The sequence below is a fragment of the Hemitrygon akajei genome, chromosome 18, assembly GCF_048418815.1.
Source record: "Hemitrygon akajei chromosome 18, sHemAka1.3, whole genome shotgun sequence".
NCBI lineage: Eukaryota > Metazoa > Chordata > Chondrichthyes > Myliobatiformes > Dasyatidae > Hemitrygon > Hemitrygon akajei.
The window spans coordinates 17,861,148-17,882,338 of NC_133141.1; the positions used below are offsets into that span (position 1 = coordinate 17,861,148).

The 21,191-nt window shown below is 42.8% G+C and overlaps 1 long non-coding RNA gene across 1 annotated transcript in view; it reads right to left on the reverse strand.

Annotated features, from left to right (window-relative positions):
* Positions 1-315: 315 nt before the first annotated feature.
* Positions 316-21,191, reverse strand: part of LOC140741160 (uncharacterized) — a 35,776-nt gene continuing 14,900 nt past the window's right edge. The window contains exons 3-6 of the long non-coding RNA XR_012102014.1: positions 12,852-14,727; positions 9,799-9,990; positions 6,492-6,968; positions 316-3,847 (exon numbers count right to left, since the gene is read on the reverse strand). This is a non-coding gene — a long non-coding RNA (uncharacterized lncRNA). The remainder of the gene's footprint in view (positions 3,848-6,491; positions 6,969-9,798; positions 9,991-12,851; positions 14,728-21,191) is intronic.

Genomic DNA, 21,191 nt, shown 5'->3' on the forward strand with positions numbered 1-21,191 from the left:
ATCAGGGTGGAAGATGCCAGGTGTTTTCTGCAAAAGTGATTCCAGAGCCAGTGTCAGTCCAGTAGCATCCTACAGTAGACATCCAGCAGGTGTGAGGGCTGCCTCATTTGTTCGGTATATGCTGCCCAACTGAGCCAATGACAGAGTGTATCCAGTGTCAGAACAAGAAGTGGGGACTTTCCTGGTTGGCTGCCAGTGACATTTGGTGTTCCGTAGGTGTCAGTATTAGGACTGCTTCTTTTCACCTTATGTGCCAGTGATTTGGATGAAGGGATTGATGGTTTTGTGGCCACCTATATGGGCAATAAAAAAACTGGATGGAGGGGCAGGTAGAGTTAAGAAGATGGGAGTCTGCAGAAGGACTTAGACATATTAGGAGAATAGACAAAGAAGTGACAGATGGAGCATGGCACAGGGAATTATAAGGTAATGCAGTTTGATAGAATGAGTAAAGATGTAGACTATTTTCTAAATGGGGAGCAAATTCATATATCAATTTTATTTGATAAAACCTGACCCTGTGACATGCCCCCATAAGGGAGCTCCTCCTCCCCCATCAACAGTATCCTAAGGGGTATGCTTCTTATTGAGGGGAACAGCACACAGGTACTCTACATAATAATGTCTGTCTGTTCCCTTTCCCTCTCCTGACAGTCACCCAGCTACCTGCCCCTGCAACTTAGGAGTGATACCTCTCTGTAGTTCTTAACTATCTCCTCCTCATTCTCCCATATGAGCTGTAGGTCACCCAAATGCAGCTCTAGTTCCCTAAAACAGTCTGTAAGGAGCTGCAGTTGGATGCATTTCTTGCAATTGCTGTTTCCAGAGAGACTACTCTTCGTCCAGAATTCCCACATCTGACATGAGGACCCACTGAAACTGGACACATTCTCTCTACGCTAGCTAGACAAAGAAAGAAAGGAGCTTACCAGAAACTTACCTTACGCTTCGCCTCTTTTTGCTAAAGCCTCTTTGAGCCAAGCTACAAATCTTCCACTGTAACACTGTCCCAGTGACACAATGGCCATTCCCGTAGTGACCCTTCGCATACATCTGACTTCTTGTTATTGGCCTTTGTCAAGTGCATAATCACCCCGCAGTCTCGGTCATACAGAATTTCTCGTCTTGCGCCAGTCACTTTTTCAAACCTTTTCTCCCATAATTGACTTACGAATGGATCTGAGCAATCTCCGGCATGCAGGATGTCCCGACTGGCCCCGTTCGTTTTTCCAATCTTGCTCCCACAATTAACTTACGAATAGATCTGTGCAATCTCAGTCATGCAGGATGTCCCGACTGGCCCCGTTCGTTTTTCCAATCTTGCTCCCACAATTAACTCACGAATGGATCTGTGCAATCTCCAGCATGCAGGATGTCCCGACTGTCCCCGATCATTTTTCCAATCTTGCACTCACAATTAACTCACGAATGGATCTGAGCAATCTCCAGCATGCAGGATGTCCCGACTGGCCCCACTCACTTTTTCCAATCTTGCTCCCACAATTGACTTGTGAATAGCTCCCAGCAATCCCAGTCATGCAGGATGTCCCAACTGTCTCCGTTCATTTTTCCAATCTTGCTCCCATAATTAACTCACGAATGGATCTGAGCAATCCCCAGCATGCAGGATGTCCCGACTGGCCCCACTCACTTTTTCCAATCTTGCTCCCACAATTGACTTGCTAATGGATCTGTGCAATCTCCGGCATGCAGGATGTCCCAACTGTCCCCGATCGTTTTTCCAATCTTGCTCTCACACTTAACTTACGAATGGATCTGTGCAATCTCCGGTATGCAGGATGTCCCAACTGTCCCCGTTCGTTTTTCCAATCTTGCTCCCATAATTAACTCACGAATGGATCTGAGCAATCTCCAGCATGCAGGATGTCCCGACTGGCCCCACTCACTTTTTCCAATCTTGCTCCCACAATTGACTTGTGAATAGCTCCCAGCAATCTCAGTCATGCAGGATGTCCCAACTGGCCCCACTCACTTTTTCCAATCTTGCTCCCACAATTGACTTACAAATGGTCTGAGCAATCTCCAGCATGCAAGATGTCCCGACTGGCCCAATTCACTTTTTCCAATCTTGCTTCCATAATTAGCTCATGAATGGATCTGTGCAATCTCCAGCATGCAGGATGCCCCGACTGGCCCCATTCACTTTTTCCAATCTTGCTCCCACAATTGACATGCTAATGGATCTGTACAATCTCAGTCATGCAGGATGTCCATATTGGCCCCGATCGTTTTTCCAATCTTGCTCCCACAATTGACTTGTGAATAGCTCCCAGCAATCTCCGGCATGCAGGATGTCCCGACCGGCCCCCTTCGTTTTTCCAATCTTGCTCTCACAATTAACTTACGAATGGATCTGTGCAATCTCCGGCATGCAGGATGTCCCGACTGTCCCCACTCACTTTTTCCAATCTTGCTCCCACAATTGACTTACAAATGAATCTGTGCAATCTCAGTCATGCAGGATGTCCCGACTGGCCCCACTCACTTTTTCCAATCTTGCTCCCACAATTGACTTGTGAATAGCTCCCAGCAATCTCCGGCATGCAGGATGTCCCAACTGTCCCCGATCGTTTTTCCAATCTTGCTCTCACAATTAACTTACGAATGGATCTGTACAATCTCTGGCATGCAGGATGTCCCGACTGGCCCCGTTCGTTTTTCCAATCTTGCACCCACAATTGACTCTCCAATGGCTCCATGCAATCCCATGCTTATCAGCCCATGCATACATTCATTTGCTGAAGAATTGTATATGGAATTGAACACAGTGGATTCACCAGCAAATCTCTTGTCACGCTCACGTGCCTTTGCCACTCCATGAAGGTCAAGGTTGCATTGACAATCAGCTTACTCACCACCAGATCTTCCCGAAGGGTTGCACCTGATCTCTGCCACGTCACCCCAATTTGTTTCCACCAGAGACATCAGCAGGTATGGACGGACGGTTTCACCTATCTTCATTTCAGGAGCCAATGGGTTTTTCCACAAGTGAAGGCAGCAGTAACTGCATATATGGGCCAACAGGTGCTCACTTCAATTACCTGTGTCTTTTCAGTAACAGGAAAGGTTTACACTTGCTGAACGATCAGATGGCTGTGCATCACCATTAAAATTTCTTGATGGTCCATGCCACATTTCTAAGGAGAATGATGACTTCATCTCTTGGAGATCCAACTGCCAGACAATTTCAAACTAACAGTACCCAAAGGAATGGATTCTAAGAGGAAAACACCACTCTCTGCTTTCCTGAATGCCTGACTGCTACAGCTAAGCACCGTTGCAATTAGTCTGAATATCAGAATCAGGGTGGAAACTTGCAAAAGTGATTCCAGAGCCAGTGTCAGTCCAGTAGCATCCTACAGTAGACATCCAGCAGGTGTGAGGGCTGCCTCATTTGTTCGGTATATGCTGCCCAACTGAGCCAATGACAGACTGTATCCAGTGCCAGAAGAAGTAGTGCGGACTTTTCTGTTTGGCTGCCGGTGACATGTGGTGTTCTGCAGGGGTCAGAGTTTGATTGCTTCTTTTCATGTTATATATCAATGGCTTTGATGAAGGAATTAATATCTTTGTGGTCAAGTTTGCAGGTAATGCAAAGCTAGGTGGAAAGACCGGTAACATTCAGATTCAGGAACAAGGGAGTCTGCAGAAGAATTTGGAGAATGGACAAAGAAATGGCACATGGAACATAGTGTAGGGAAGTATAGGGTCATGCACTCTGGTAGAAGGAGTAAAGGCATAGACTATTTTCTGAACAGGGAGCAAATTCAGAAATCAGAGGTTCAAAGGGACTTGGGATTCCAAAAGTTGAACTTGCAGGTTGAGTCTGTGGAAAGGAAGGCAAATTCAGTGCTAGCATTCATTTTGAGAGGAATGGAATATGAAAGCAAGGATGTAATGCTGAAGCTTTAAAAGGCACTGGTCAAACTGCACTTGGAACATAGAACATAGATCATAGAACAGTACAGCACAGGAACAGACCTTTCAGCCCACAGTGTTGTGCCAAACCAATTAAATTAGTAATCAAATGACCAACTGAACTAATCTCCTCTCCCTATACAATCCTTCCATTTCCCTCACCTTCATGTGCTTATTTAAACTTCACTTAAAAATTAGTCATGTATCTGCCTCTAACACCACCCCAGGCACACCCACTCTCTAGGTAAAAACCTTACCCTTTGTAGCTCCTTTGTACTCAACTCCCCTCACTTTAAATTCATGCCCTCCGCTATTAGACATTTCAAACCTACTATCCCTCCCATCTCCATTTTCATTCTTGTCATTTACCTACAGTGCAGCACAAAAAGTAGAGGTCCCAGTTCTGATCCCTGAGGAACACCTCTAATCACAGACCTCCAGCTAGAATAAGTCCCTTCGACCACTACCCTCTCTTTTCAATAGGCAAGCCAGTTCTGAATCCAAACAGTCAATTCACCATCAATCCCATGCATCTTAAACTTCAGCTTCAGCCTCCCCTGAGGGACGTTGTCAAACACCTTAATAAAATCCATGTCGATAATATTCTCACCTCTACCTTTATCAACTACCCTAATCACCTCGATAAAAAACTCTATTAACTTACTAGGACACAACATGCCCTGCACAGAGCCATGCTAGCTGTCCCTAATTGGGCCAGGGATTTCCAAATGCACATAAATCCTATCCCTATGTATTCTCTCTCATAACTTCCCTACCACTGACATGAGACTTACTGGTCTATAGTTTCCAGGATTATCCCTGGTTCTCATCTTGAATAATGGAACAACATTAGCTACTTGCCAGTCCTCCAGGAACTCACCAGTTGCTAGAGAGGACATGAGGATATTGGTCAAGACCCCAGTAATGTCATCTCTTTCCTCCCTCAATAACCTGCTTATATATCATCAAGCCCAGGAAACTAACCTCCTAAATACACTTCAAGAGACCCAACACTCTGCCTAGCACCAGATATAGTATGGCATCTCCTCTCCTCAGCCTGTCACCAATGCTTCCTGGACACACCTAACACATTTTGCCCCACGTAACCTTTTACAATAAAGAGGTGCCAATCAATATGAGGGAAGTTGAAGTCCTCCATGACAACAACCCTGTTAATTTTTGTACCTTTCTTAAACCTGGCTCCCTATCTGTTCCTCAGTGTCTCTGTTGCTATTGGGATGGAACATTCAGCAGCCACTCCTGCCCTTGTGACAGGCATATGTCCATAATGGCCAAAACATCATAGTTCCATGTACTGATCCATGCTCTAAGTTCTTTACCCTTATTGCTGATAGCATTAAAATAGACACACTTCACCCAATCCCATATATTGTAATTTTACCCCATAGAATGCCTGTCTTTCTCAGTCTCTCTACATGCTGCATCTACCTGCACACCAACTGCCCCATCCTCTGGCATCCATCCCTCTGTCAAACTAGTTTAAATCCTCACCAACAGCTCCAGCAAACCTCCCTGTAGTGGTATTTAGTCCCTCTCATGTTCAGGTGTAACTTGTCCTTTTTGCATAGGTCATATCCTCCCCAGAAGAGATACCAATCTTCCAAAAATATGAAACTCTGATCCCTACACAATTCCTCAGCCATGCATTCATTTGTCAAATCTCAAAGAAGAGAAAATCTGCAGATGCTGTAGGTCACCAAACTGCAGCCATATTTCCCTAATACGGTCTGTAAGGAGCTGCAGCTATTTGTACTTCACCTAATTGTATTTTTCAGGAAGAACTCAGCTCACCCAGAATTCCCATATCCAACATGAAGTACCCATTGCTGACCCTGGACCATCACTGTCACTGCACGAATTGGACATTAACAAAGAAAGAAGAAAAAACTTACCAGAAACTTACTCTACCCTTCGCCTCTTTGAGCTAAGCCTCAAATCTTCCACTCTAACACTGGCGAATTCACACAATGGTCACTCCCACAGAAACCTCTTCACTTACACCTGACTTCCTTTTATTGGGCCTTGTCAAGTGCATAATCACTCCATGATCTCCGGCATGCAGAATGTCTCGACTGGCCCCACTCACTTTTTCCAATCTTGCTCCCACAATTGACTTGCTAATGGATCTGAGCAATCTCCGGCATGCAAGGATGTCCCGACTGTCCCCGAATTGTTTTTTCCAATCTTGCTCCCACAATTGACTTGCTAAAGGCTCTGAGGAATCTCCGGCATGCAGAATATCCCGACTGGCCCCGCTCACTTTTTCCAATCTTGCTCCCAGAAGTGATTCACCACTAGCTCTTCATGATGTCAGGCATGCAGAATGTCACAACTGGCTCAGCTCACTCCCACAATTGACTCTCCAATGGCTCCATGCAAACTCATGCTTGTCAGCCCATGCATACATTCATTTGCTGAAGAATTGTATATGGAATTGAACACATTGCAAATTCCAGCAAATATCTTGTCACGCTCACGTGCCTTTGCCGCTCCATGAAGGTCAAGGTTGCATTGACAATCAGCTTACTCACCACCAGATCTTCCCGAAGGGTTGCACCTGATCTCTGCCACGTCACCCAATTTGTTTCCACCAGAGACATCAGCAGGTATGGACGGACGGTTTCACCTATCTTCATTTCAGGAGCCAATGGGTTTTTCCACAAGTGAAGGCAGCAGTAACTGCATATATGGGCCAACAGGTGCTCACTTCAATTACCTGTGTCTTTTCAGTAACAGGAAAGGTTTACACTTGCTGAACGATCAGATGGCTGTGCATCACCATTAAAATTTCTTGAAGGTCAATGCCACATTTCTAAGGAGAATGATGACTTCATCTCATGGAGGTCCAACTGCCAGACAATTTCCAAAGAAAACATTACCCAAAGGACTGGACTCTGACAGGAAAACATAACTCTCTGCATTCCTGAAGACTCGCCGCTACAGCTGAGCACCGTTGCAATGAGGGTCATCCGAACATCAGAATCAGGGTGGAAGATGCCAGGTGTTTTCTGCAAAAGTGATTCCAGAGCCAGTGTCAGTCCAGTAGCATCCTACAGTAGACATCCAGCAGGTGTGAGGGCTGCCTCATTTGTTCGGTATATGCTGCCCAACTGAGCCAATGACAGAGTGTATCCAGTGTCAGAACAAGAAGTGGGGACTTTCCTGGTTGGCTGCCAGTGACATGTGGTGTTCCGTAGGTGTCAGTATTAGGACTGCTTCTTTTCACCTTATGTGCCAGTGATTTGGATGAAGGGATTGATGGTTTTGTGGCCATGTTTGCTCGGTGGAAGGATGGGTAGTCATCGGGAACAAGGGAGTCCGCAGAAGAACTTAGACAGATTAGGAGAACGGGCAAAGGAGTGGCACATGGAATATCGTGTTTTTAAGTCTAGGGTCATGCACGTTGGTAGAAGAAGTAAAGGTGTAGACTATTTTCTAAATGGGGAGCAAATTCAGAAATCAGAGGTGCAAAGGGACTTCAGAGACCTCGTGCAAGATTCCTAAAAGTTAACTTGCAAATTGAGTCTGTGGTAAGGAAGTCAAATCAATGTTAGCATTCATATTGAGAGGACTAGTATATAAAATCAAGTATGTATGCTGAAGCTTTATTAGGTATTGGTCAGAATGCACATAAAATTTAGATCATAGAACAGTACAGCACAGCAACAGACCTTTCGGCTCACAATATTGTGCCAAACTAATTAATCAGTAATCAAATGGCAAACTAAACTAATCCCTTCTGCCTACACAATGCCCGTATCCTTCCATTTCTCTCAGATTCATGTGCTTATCTAAGTGTCTCTTAAAAAGTCTGTAGTGTATCTGCTTCTACCACCACCCCAGACAGACTTCATGCTCTGAGTAAAAACCTTACCCCTCACATCTCCTTTGAACTCAACCACCCCCCACCCACCTTAAATGTATGCCCTCCAGTATTAGACATTTCAAACTTACTAACCCACCCATCTATTCTGTATTTTCTTCCTGCACATTCATACAAATCACAAACAGCAGAGGTCCCAGTGCTGAGTACGTCCAGCTCCAGCTCCAGTTCCTTAACCTTGTCAGTTAAGTGTACTTCCTGCAGATGTAGTCATCATGGAAACTGTTAAGTACCCTGAGCTCCCATTTCTTACAGGAGGAGCATTCTACTGCTTTAGCTACTATCCTATTTACACTGAGTTCGTGACTAAGGATTTACAGACAACAAAAAAAATAGCTTGCCTGTTCCTACCTGTGTCTTCTGTCTGAAACCTTTGAGTTTCACACTCACCTAGGTCACTTACTCCACCTCTTCTCGCCAAGCTTGATATAACTTTGGCTCTAACTTCTCAGGCCTCAGTTCTACAATCAATAAATGATTTCAAATATGACTCAGCTCCCTTAGCCTCTGCCTGTTGAACCAAAGCTTTCCCCACTAACCCTGGCCCACTTCAAGAATGGCCGCTCTCCCAATGGCCGTTCTGCTTAAACCTTTTTATTGACCCTTCCTAAGTTACTAATAACCCACAAAATCTTCCACTCTACAGGAAGTCCCAATAAGCCCCACTTGCTTTTTTAAAAAATGGCGCATAAAGTCCACAAAGAACAGTCTCCAGCTCTGTCTGTGATCTCCTGCTCTGTAAAAAGAGAAACTTGGAGTATTGTAAGCTGTTTTGGGCTCCTTATCTAAGAAAGGGTGGCTCTGGGCCTATATTGTTGCAGTGTAGAAGAATGAAGGGGAATCTCACTGAAACCTCATTAAAAGGCCTAGATAGAGTGGACATGGAGAGGATGTTTCCTATAGTAGGGCAGTCCATGATCAGAAGGCACAGTCTCAGAATACAAGGGTGTACCTTTTCAAGAGGGATGAGGAGGAATTACTTTAGCCAGAGTGTGATGAATCTGTGGAATTCATAGCCACAGATGTCTGTGGAGGCCAAGTCATTGGGTATATTTAAAGTGGAGGCTGATCAGTTTGTAATTAGTAACAGTGTCAAAGATAATGGGAGAAGGCAGGAAAATGGGGTTGAGAGGAAAAATCAGCCATGATGAATAGTGATGTAGACTTGATGGGACAAATGCCCTAATTCTGATCCTATGTCTTATGATCTTATGGTCAAAGAACAGTTTACAGACGGGTGGAGCCTGACAGACAGGAAAAGAAACTGAAGAAGAATAGGTGCAAGGATTCTCACAGCTGCAAGAGACAGCTGAGCAACCTCCTGCCAAGCTCTTCCAGTAATGGCTCTGAGGGGTTGTGGGATGTCCTGTCCCTCCTCCCAGAACACAGGACCTCATCATTATATTTTCCTCACTGATGAAATGCCAGATCTCTTGCAACTCAAACTAGAGGCCTCCTCTCCAGCAGCTATAGTGTGAGTTGCTGGTGTCTGGCTGCTCTGGTGTGTGTCTTGAAGGGCTGATGAAAATCACTACTTTTCTTTCAGTACATAATAAACCATTAAACCATGGCTTCAAAATACCTTTGGTTAATGACATGTCATTTTTGTAGGGGATCTAATTGGGATTTGGTTCTAAAAGCAGCATATGTTTGCCTATCAAAAAAGAATTAAATACAGTTTCTGAGTGAATGTGTTTAAAAACATTGTGTATCTACAGAAGCTCGTATAAAAATCCTTTTGAGCTATACCCAAGGTATAGGTGATTATTCATTTCTTTACTCATTATAATTGCTCCCAGTTTAGAGAATCACTGCTGATTAATTGTTAACTGCCATGGACAAAAAGTTTATGTTGACAGTTAATGAACTTGCACTTCTTTTAACTGTTTTAATTTTTGGTTAAATATTAAATATTAAAACAAGTTCCAGTTTAAATTTGTTTACCTACAACTTACCAGAGAACTACCAAACTTATTGCCAAATTCTTAAGCTTGAGAAAATTCCTTCTAACAGACTGTTCCAGTATCTCCACAAAACGATGATGAAGAACGGTGATAACATTTCCAAGTTCATATGGAGTGTGGTTTGCGGGGTAACCGGCAGGTGGCGCTGTTTCCATATGTCTGGAGGTCGCAGATTTGAGAGAACTACAATTAAAGGGATAAAGGGAATTACAAAAATAGATTGGGCTAATGTGGATTGGACAAGCACTATCAAGTATGACAACAAAGAAATTTTGCCAAACGTTTAAGGAAATAATTCCTGACAGCCAGCAATTCATATAACCCAAAAAAATGGACAGATTTTAAAAGTAGATGTAAATGAGGGTATTAAATTGAAGGATAAACCAGATAAGGTAATAAAAATTAGTCGTGGGGCTGAAGATTGTAATAAATTCAGAATCCTGGAAAGGAGGATTTCAAAATTAACCAAGAAGGATAAAGTAACTTATGAGAGCAAACTAGCGAGAAATATGAAAACTGACAGTGAGTTTCTTGAAACATATAAAAGGGAATAGAGAGGTCACTTAGAGAAAGAGATAGGGGAATTAGTTATAGGTAACTAAGAAAATTACAGAAAAGTTCAATATATTTGCACTAATCTTTATGGTAGTAAATCTACAAACATTCTATTAATTCAAGGAACTGTCCAAGAAGAATACTAAACATACAGAGAAGGAATTAAATGCCATCATTAGAGAACTGGTATTAAGCTAAAGACTGACAAGTCACTTGACCTGATAGTTTGCATCCTAAGATCCTAAAAGAAGTGGCCACAAATTTAGTGGATGCACTGGTTGTAATGTTGTAAAACTCCTTAGATTTTGGAGAAGTACTGAATGAATGGAAAACTGCCAATGTGATACCATTATTCAAAAGGAATGGGAGGCAAAAAGCAGGTAAATGTAGATTGCAAACACGAGGAAATCTGCAGATGCTGGAAATTCAAGCAATACACACAAAATGCTGGTGGAACGCAGCAGGCCAGGCAGCATCTATAGGAAGAAGTACAGTTGACATTTTGGGCCGAGACCCTTCATCCTTTTTAGCATGGCTAAAGGGGAAATCGAGTCTGAAATTTTTATTACAGCTCTTCAAGGACATAGCAGGCAAAGTGGTTAGAGGGGTTTGGAGTATAAAAGGAGGGAAGTCTTACTACAAGTGAATTGGGCGTTTAGAGTCCTGTGTACAGTTTTGGTGCTATACTTAAAGAAATATACAGGTATATTATTATTGGGAACAGTTAGAGGTTCACTAGAATGGTCCCACATACAAAAAGAGGGAAGGTTAAACATCACAAACAAGAGGAAATCTGCAGATGCTGGAAATCCGAGCAACATGCACAAAATACTGGAGGAACTCAGTAGGCCAGGCAGCATCTATGGAAAAAAGTACAGCCGATGCTTCAGGTCGAAACATCGACTGTACTTTTTTCCATAGATGCTGCCTGGCCTACTGAGTTCCTCCAGCATTTTGTGTGTGTTGGAAGGTTAAACAAGTTGGGACTCTACTCAATGGAGTTTAAAAGAATGAAAGGTTATCTGATTGAGACATATTATACTTAGGATGCTTGACAGGGTAAATGTTGAGAGACTGTTTCTTTTCATCAGAAAGGTCATGGTCTCCAAATAAAGGGGTGTCCATTTAAGATTTGCCCCTAACCTTCAATATGTTGAAAACAGACAGATTTTTAGTTTAAAAAAATCAAGAGTTATGGGTAGAGGGCAGGAAAGTAGGATCAGCTATGATTTTACAAGCAGAGCAGACTTGAAGGGACTGCTGCTGTTCCTATTTGCTGGAAAAGCCTTGGTGAGTTATTGCTGTATATTCTATAGATTGTACATAATACAGCCACAGTACAGCCAGTGGTAGAGTGAGTAAATGTTTGGAGTGGTGGATGGGGTATCAATCAAGAAGGCTGCAATGAAAGTGGATGGTGTAAAGCTTCTTGAGAGTTGTTGGAGCTGCACTCATTCAGGCAAATGGAGATTGTCCCATTATACTCCTGACATGCTTTTGTAATTGTGAAATGGCTTCATGGTGTCAGGAGGTGTTGTATACTCAACACCTAGTTGCAGTATTTACAGGCTAATTCAGTTAAGTTCCTGGTCAAAGGTGACCCATTAACCTCACGACCCATTCATTCAGAGCATTGTCATGTACTAAAAAGAAATAATCTAAATTTGCCAAGGAATTTACAGATTTGGAAAGCCAGTTCCTCCATACCAGTCCATCCATCTAAAAAAATGTCACATCCCTTTGTTATGCAAGCTAATTATTTCTTAAGTACATCCTGGGTTCTCACTTCCACTGCTCCATTTTGCATTTTGTGTCCATTGTTGATTACTCACTGTATACAAAAACGCTATATCAATAGCAAAGTTTCTTTTTTCTGCTTTTAAGAATTGTATAAATTGTATAAGACTTTGATTAAGCCTAATTTGGAATAGTGTGTGCAGTTTAGGTTAACTACCTACTGGAAAGATATTAAGAAGGTTGAAAGAGTGCAGAGAGAATTTACACAGATGTTGCCCGGATGAGGACCTGAGCTATAGGGAAAGATTGAATAGGTTAGGACTTTATTCCCTAGAGTATAAGAGAATGAGGGCAGATTTGATAGAGGTATACAAATTTATGAGGGGTATAGATAGGGTAACTGCAAGCAGGCTTTTTCCACCAAGGTTGTCTGAGACTAGAAAAACAGTCATGGGTTAAGGGCGAAAGGTGAAACGTTTAAGGGAACATGAGAGGGAACTTCACTCAGAGGGTGGTGAAAGTGTGGAATGAGCTGCCAGTGGAAGTGGTGAGGTTCCATTTCAACATTTCAGTGGGAGTAGGAAGATTAACATCAGCACAGTCTAGATGGACCAAAACACCTGTTTTTGTGCTGTGGTGTTCTATGACTCTGTGACTCTAAGAGTGTGAACTAGCTTGCTTTATGTTCTCAGTTGAATGTAATTCATTTTTCCCACATTATTTACAGTCTCACCACACCTCTGCTAGCTTACCTTAGACCAGTTAGGCCCAGCACTGGTCAATGGGGTTGCAAAATGGTTCACCAGAGCCCGACACAATATCTCTTTGAGGCCTGATCTAGATAATAAACACAAGAGATTCTGCAGATGCTGAAATACAGAGTAACAAATACAAAACATGAATGGAACTCAGCAGATCAGGTAGTATCTATGGAGAGGAATAAACAGGCAATGTTTTGGACTGAGACACTTCATCAGGACTAGAAAGGAAGGGGAAAAATCCAGAATAAGAAGGTGAGGGGAGGAGAATGAGTACAAGCTGGCAGATGATAGGCGAAGCCAGTTGAGGGGGAGGGGGATGAAGTGAGAAGCTAGGAGGTGCTAGAAGGAAAAGGTAAAAGGCTGAAGAATAAGAAATCCGATAGGAGAAAGACGTGGGCTATGGGAGAAAAGGAAGAAGGACGGGCATCAGAGGGAGGTGATAGACAGATGAAAAGAGAAGGAGTAAGAGGGGAGCCAGATCGGGAATGGATAAAGAGAAAGGGGGTGGGGGAAAACTACCATTAGTTAGAGAAATTGATTTTCATCCCATCAGGTTGGAGGCTACCCAAATGGAATATGAGGTATTGCTCCTCCAACCTGAGAATGGCTACATCATGACTGCAGAGGAGGCCAAGGACTGACATGTCAGAATGGAAATGAGATGTAGAACTAAGGTAGATGACTACAAGAAAATGCCACCTGTTACAGATAGAGCAAAGGTACTCAACAAAGCGGTTCCCCAATTTACAATGGGTCTCACCAATGTAGAGGAGGCTTCAGCGGGTGCACCAGATACTGTAGATAATCCCGATAGACTTGCAAATTGAGCGTTGCCTCACCTGGAAAGATTGTTTGGGAACTGAATGGTGGTGAGAGAGAAGGTAGAGGGAGGAAATGAAGGTGCAGGTGTAGCACTTGTCCTGCTTGCAGGGATAAGTGCCAGGAGGGAGATCAGTGTGGAAAGACGAGTGGACAAAGGAGCCATGGAGATTGTGCAGAAAGCAGAGAGTGGGGTGGGAGGTAGGGAAAGATGAGGGAAGTTATGGAGAATAATGTGGGGTTCATATGAACCAGAAAGTTGGTCAAAGCTATTTAGAGGAAGAATTGGATAGGAAGGATTAGATCAGAGGCAAAAATGGGGAAGGGATGGCAGAAAACTCCTTCAGAGGTCACTTCCACCAAAAATAAATACAAGCAGAAAGCTTGCAGAACAACTCCAAGCAGGAACTGATCTGAGATTACCTGAAGCAGGAGAAGCATTTGTTAAGGCTGGAAGACACAGATGTTACATCATAGTGAAGACAGAGCCAGAGATGGCAAGGGATTTGGAATGATGGTTTGAAAACTTGAGACACACAAAAATGAACTGTATAAGCCACTTAAAAATTTTGACTGAAATGTTTACTAGATAATTCTAGTCTGTATAGATTCTAGACTTGTTTTGAAGGCTTAAGATCATGTTGTATATGGAATTACCAAATAATAACAAAAAGGGGAAAAAATGAAAATAAAAAGGAACATTGCTGAGAAGTCACTCAGCTCAGGTGTTGTGTACTCCTTTCTCTCCGGCACTCCATGTCTGGTCATTCTCCACATTCAGAATCCTGCAAAACAAATGGGACTTGTGCAGATTAGAATTCTGTTCCTAATACAATGAACGGTTGCGAAAGGCAATCAGTGCAAAACTTTTACATTTGAGGCAGGTAATTCTCTTTAATGGCAGGAAATAGAGCAGGGAATGGAGATTCTAACAGAAATTGCAAGGTAAAAATAAATCAATGTTTTCTCACCCACCAGTTGAAGAAAAGGTACCTATCTTGTCTCAATTCGATGGTGCCACTTTAAGTTGATAAATGCGATGAGTTCCCTAAAGAGCAGGAGTAAGAATTAACTTCCCTGAGATATATCTTTGTTTCTTTCAAAATTATAGCTAAAGACTAGCTTAAAGCATGCTTTTGCAAACAGATATATAAGCATGTTCCAATACAATTCAGTACGTCAGGGAGTATTGGGAAGTCATAGTTGTACATTACAGTACAGGGCCCTTGGCCCACCAAATCCTTTTTTTAAAAATTTTTAAATTTAATTTTAATCTATAATTTTTTATACATTCATAAGTACACATTGAGATAATATAAAAAGTAATAAGGCACTTAAATAGATAATTATGTGCAGTTGTAATTCCACCCTATTAGACTAAACAATGACGATAAATGTTAAGAAAAATAGTAATAATAGTGAATTAATAATAATTTCCATGTATCTCTTCTGAACCATTACTTCTGGTCCAAAATATTATATGTAACCCTATGTAACTACCATTGCAGGATTTTATATCCTAACTTGTTCATGTTTGCTCCTACCCCCAAACATAATTATCCAATCCCTATGTTTGTACTTATTTACTTAATTTTTTTCATATTTTTCCCCTTTCCCAAATCTTTTCCTTTGTGTTAATTCCCCACTTTCAAATAAAACAGTAAACAATTGAACCAAGGGTGCTTACATTAGCGATATTACTGTGTTGATGAGAAAAGCAGTATAAATCATTAGGAGAGTCAATCAGAGTCTGCTCGCTTTGGGGTTATAAATTCAATCCATTTATTCCAAATTTGATTAAATTTTTCTTTTTGAATTCTCAAAGAGTAGGTCATCTTTTCCATTTTAAATATTTCCAAAATAATTTCATGCCAATCTTCTAATGTAGGTGATATTGGATTTAGCCACTTTCTGGTGATTGATTTCTTACTTGCCGCTAAGAGGACCTGTAGCAACTTTATGTCTTTCTTCTGATCCAAAAACAGAACATGTCCCAAATAGAGCGTCTCAAAGTTCAGAGGTATCTGGGTCTTAAATACCTGACCTAAAGTTCTATGAATACCTTTCCAATATAAACTTAATTTAGGGCAATCCCAGAAAATATGGAAATGATTTGCCTCCTTGGAGTGGCCCACCAAATCCATGCTTACCATCGACCACCCATTTACACCAATGCGACATTAATACCATATCCCCATCAATTCCCCCCCAGATTCCACCAATCACCTACACACTAGAAGCAGCTTACAGCAGGCAATTACCAACCAACCTGCCCCCTTTGGGATGTGGAAGCAAACAGAAACACCCAGAGGAAACTCAGAAGGAGAACATGCAAACTCCACATAGACTGCATTGAAAGTCAGGATTGAATCTGGATCACTGGAGCTGTGAGGCAGCAGCAATACTAGCTGCAACACTGTGCTATCTCTGAAGTGATTTCTGTCCTGAGAGTGAATGGAAAAGGATTTTCCTCTGCTTTTGGGAAATAACTAATGTACTGTAGTCTTCCTGAGTAAATCGGGAGTTATTTTCAAAACCCCTCCCAGGGAGAATGTGTAATGGCTCTCCCTATCCTTTGCTTTCTATCTTGTGGAATTGTGTTTTCTCTCTCACTCTCTCATCTCAATCTCCTTCCAGGGCTTTGTTGAAATGATCGGTCTCCCTTTCTTTCTCTCCCTCTCCTCCTCGTCTGCTTTTTCTCTCCCTTTCAATCTCTCTTTCTCTGTATTTGCATCTTTCATTAAACCCTCCCCACTTCCCTTGGGGAGCATAACAAAATGGTTGCTTTCTCTCGCTACATCTCTGTATATCTGCATTGCTTACACACCACGCCACACCCTCACTTCTCTTTTTTTAAATAATTGAATGTCACAAATTACCCCTCTCTTTTGGAACATGTCAGAATAGCTGCTGTCTCTCTATTTAGGAATATAGGAGAATGTTTTCCCTCTCTGTGAATAGTGGAAATGGTGTCACTCTCTCTTGTTTTCTTTAACTTTGTCTCTCACTTTCTGTTAAAATTTTTGATTGCTTCCTCTGGGAATAAATAGAATTTACTGCTTTTCTCGGTCTCTGGGAGAGGCGAAGGTCTTTTCTTTTTCTTCCTTCTGATAAAAGGGTACCATTCTCCCACTCACTCTATCCTTTACTGGATGAAATAGGAAATTCTCAGGAATATGGGAAAGACTTGTTTCCCCCCTTACATTTTTCTCTCTCTCTTTTGTCTCTGACTTCCTTTCTCATGTAATTTGTAGATATTTTGTTCACTTTCACCTTTAATAGTGGAAGTAGTGAAAATAGTGAAAATTATTGGCCACTTTCTCTCTCTCTCTCTCTCTCTAAGGGAATAGCTGGAAATCTGGTGTCTCTCTCTAGGAAATACGAGCATGCAGAAATGGTAGTTCTCTCCAGTTATCTGCCACTTCACTCCAGGAATTACAAAATAATCAACCACTTGTCAATGTATCTCACTGGGAATGTATGATGGTCTCTCTGTGGTTCCCCTCTTTGTCTATTTCTCTATCTCTGTCTCCCTGTCTATGTCTCCATTTTTCTGTCTCTGTATCCCTCTCTCTCACCCTCTCTCTGTCTCTGTACCCCCCTTCCCCGCAGGATTATGTGAAATTGTACCTTCTACTGTCTCTGTCTCTCTAGGAGAATGTGAGGTAGTGCCTCGTTCTCTCTATCTTTGTCTCTCTTTAACTAGGAATATGTGAAATTTTCTCTCTCTCTCTCTCTCTCTCTCCCCAACCCCCGCAGGATTATGTGAAATTGTACCTTCTACTGTCTCTGTCTCTCTAGGAGAATGTGAGGTAGTGCCTCGTTCTCTCTATCTTTGTCTCTCTTTAACTAGGAATATGTGAAATTTTCTCTCTCTCTCTCTCTCTCTCTCTCCCCCCCCCCCCAACCCCCGCAGGATTATGTGAAATTCTGCCTTCTATTGTCTCTGTCTCTCCAGGAGAATGTGAGGTAGTGCCTCGTTCTCTCTATCTTTGTCTCTCTCTAACTAGGGATAGGTTAAATTCTCTCTCTCTCTCTCTCTGTACCCCCCCCTCCCCCGTAGGATTATGTGAAATTGTGCCTTTCACTGTCCCTGTCTCTCTAGGAGAATGTGAGGCAGTGCCTCGTTCTCTCTATCTTTGTCTCTCTCTAACTAGGAAAATGTGAAATTCTCTCTCTCTGAATCTCTCTCTCTCCCTCCAGATTCTTTCAGGGAACGTGTCAAAATGTTTGCTTTCTCTTTCCTCTCTCCACAAGTTCACAAAATGGTGGCTCTCTCTCTCTCTCTCTCTCTATACCCCGCAGGATTATGTGAAATTGTGCCTTCTACTGTCTCTGTCACTCTAGGAGAATGTGAGGTAGTGCCTGGTTCTTTCTCTCTTGTCTTTGTCTCTCTCTAACTAGGAATATGTTAAATTCTGTCTCTCTCTCACCCTCCAGCTTCTTTCAGGGAACGTGTCAAAATGTTTATTTTGCTTTCCTCTCTCCACAAGTTCACAAAATGGTGGCTCTCTCTCTCTCTCTCTCTCTCTCTGTACCTCCCCCCACCCCCACAGGATTATGTGAAATTGTGCCTTCTACTGTCCCTGTCTCTCTTCGAGAATGTGAGGTAGTGCCTCGTTCTCTCTATCTATGAATCTTTCTAACTAGGAATATGTGAAATTCTCTCTCTCTGAATCTCTCTCTGTCTCCCTCCAGCTTCTTTCAGGGAACGTGTCAAAATGTTTGCTTTCTCTTTCCTCTCTCCACAAGTTTACAAAATGGTGGCTCTCTCTCTCTCTCTCTCTCTCTCTCACACTCTCTGTACCCCCCACCCTCCACAGGATTATGTGAAATTGTGCCTTTCACTGTCCCTGTCTCTGTCTCTCTAGGAGAATGTGAGGCAGTGCCTCGTTCTCTCTATCCTTGTCTCTCTCTAACTAGGAATGTGTGAAATTTTTTCTCTCTCTCACTCTCTGTCTCTCCCTCAAACCCCCCCCCCCAACAGGATTATGTGAAATTGTGCTTTCTATTGTCTCTGTCTCTCCAGGAGAATGTGAGGTAGTGCCTCGTTCTCTCTATCTTTGTCTCTCTCTAACTAGGAATATGTTAAATTCTCTCTTTCTCTCTCTCTCTCTCTCTCACCCTCTCGCTGTCTCCCTCCAGATTCTTTCAGGGAACGTGTCAAAATGTTTGCTTTCTCTTTCCTCTCTCCACAAGTTCACAAAATGGTGGCTCTCTCTCTCTCTCTCTCTCTCTCTCTATACCCCGCAGGATTATGTGAAATTGTGCCTTCTACTGTCTCTGTCTCTCTAGGAGAATGTGAGGCAGTGCCTCGTTCTCTCTATCTTTGTCTCTCTCTAACTAGGAATATGTTAAATTCGCTCTCTCTCACTGTATCTCTCTCTGTCTCCCTCCAGCTTCTTTCAGGGAACGTGTCAAAATGTTTGCTTTCTCTTTCCTCTCTCCACAAGTTCACAAAATGGTGGCTCTCTCTCTCTCTCTCTCACTCTCTGTCTCTCTCTGTACCCCCCCCCCCCCACAGGATTATGTGAAATTGTGCCTTTCACTGTCCCTGTCTCTGTCTCTCCAGGAGAATGTGATGTAGTGCCTGGTTCTCTCTTATCTTTGTCTCTCTCTAACTAGGAAAATGTGAAATTCTCTCTCACTGTATCTCTCACCCTCTCTCTGTCTCCCTCCAGCTTTTTTCAGGGAACGTGTCAAAATGTTTATTTCGCTTTCCTCTCTCCACAAGTTCACAAAATGGTGGCTCTCTCTCACTCTCTCTGTACCCCCCCCCCCCACAGGATTATGTGAAATTGTGCCTATCACTGTCTCTGTCTCTCTAGGAAAATGTGAGGTAGCACATCCTTCTGTCCATCTTTGTTTCTCTCTAACTAGGAATATGTGAAATTCTCTCTCTCTCTAAACCCTCCCCTGCAGGATTATGTGAAATTGTGCCTTTCACTGTCACTGTCTCTGTCTCTCTAGGAGAATGAGGCAGTGACTCCTTCTCTCTATCTTTGTCTCTCTCTAACTAGGAATATGTGAAATTCTCTCTCTCTCTCACCCTCTCTCTGTCTCCCTCCAGCTTCTTTCAGGGAACGTGTCAAAATGTTTGCTTTCTCTTTCCTCCACAAATTCACAAAATGGTGGCTCTCTCGCTCTCTCTCTCTCTCTCTCTCTCTCTCTCTATACCCCACTGGATTATGTGAAATTGTGCCTTCTACTGTCCCTGTCTCTCTAGGAGAATGTGATGTAGTGCCTCGTTCTCTCTATCTATGACTCTAACTAGGAATATGTGAAATTCTCTCTCTCTGAATCTCTCTCTCTCACTGTATCTCTCTGTCTCCCTCCAGCTTCTTTCAGGGAACGTGTCAAAATGTTTGCTTTCTCTTTCCTCTCTCCACAAGTTCACAAAATGGTGGCTCTCTCTCTCACTATCCCCGCCCCCACAGGATTATGTGAAATTGTAACTACTGTCTCTGTCTCTCTAGGAAAATGTGAGGTAGCGCATCCTTCTCTCTATCTTTGTTTCTCTCTAACTAGGAATATGTGAAATTCTCTCTCTCTCTTAACCCCCCCCCCAGGATTATGTGAAATTGTGCCTTTCACTGTCCCTGTCTTTGTCTCTCTAGGAGAATGTGAGGTAGTGCCTCGTTCTTACTATCTTTGTCTCTCTCTAACTAGGAATATGTGAAATTTTCTCTCTCTCTCACTCTCTGTCTCTCCCTCAAACCCCACCCCCCCAAACAGGATTATGTGAAATTGTGCCTTTCACTGTCCCTGTCTCTGTCTCTCCAGGAGAATGTGAGGTAGTGCCTCATTCTCTCTATCTTTGTCTCTCTCTAACTAGGAATATGTTAAATTCTCTCTTTCTCTCTCTCTCTCTCTCTCTCTCTCTCTCACCCTCTCGCTGTCTCCCTCCAGATTCTTTCAGGGAACGTGTCAAAATGTTTGCTTTCTCTTTCCTCTCTCCACAAGTTCACAAAATGGTGGCTCCCTCTCTCTCTCTGTAACCCCCCCCCCCCCCCCCCACAGGATTATGTGAAATTGTGCCTTCTACTGTCTCTGTCTCTCTAGGAAAATGTGAGGTAGTGCATCCTTCTCTCTATCTTTGTTTCTCTCTAACTAGGAATATGTGAAATTCTCTCTCTCTCTTTCTCTCTCTAACTCTCCCGCCGCCCCCCCCCCCCCCGCAGGATAATGTGAAATTGTGCCTTTCACTGTCCCTGTCTCTGTCTCTCTAGGAGAATGTGAGGTCGTGCCTGGTTCTTTCTCTCTTATCTTTGTCTCTCTCTAACTAGGAATATATTAAATTCTCTCTTTCTCTCTCTCTCTCTCTCTCTCTCTCTCTCTCTCACCCTCTCGCTGTCTCCCTCCAGATTCTTTCAGGGAACGTGTCAAAATGTTTGCTTTCTCTTTCCTCTCTCCACAAGTTCACAAAATGGTGGCTCTCTCTCTCTCTCTCTCTATACCCCACAGGATTATGTGAAATTGTGCCTTCTACTGTCTCTGTCTCTCTAGGAGAAT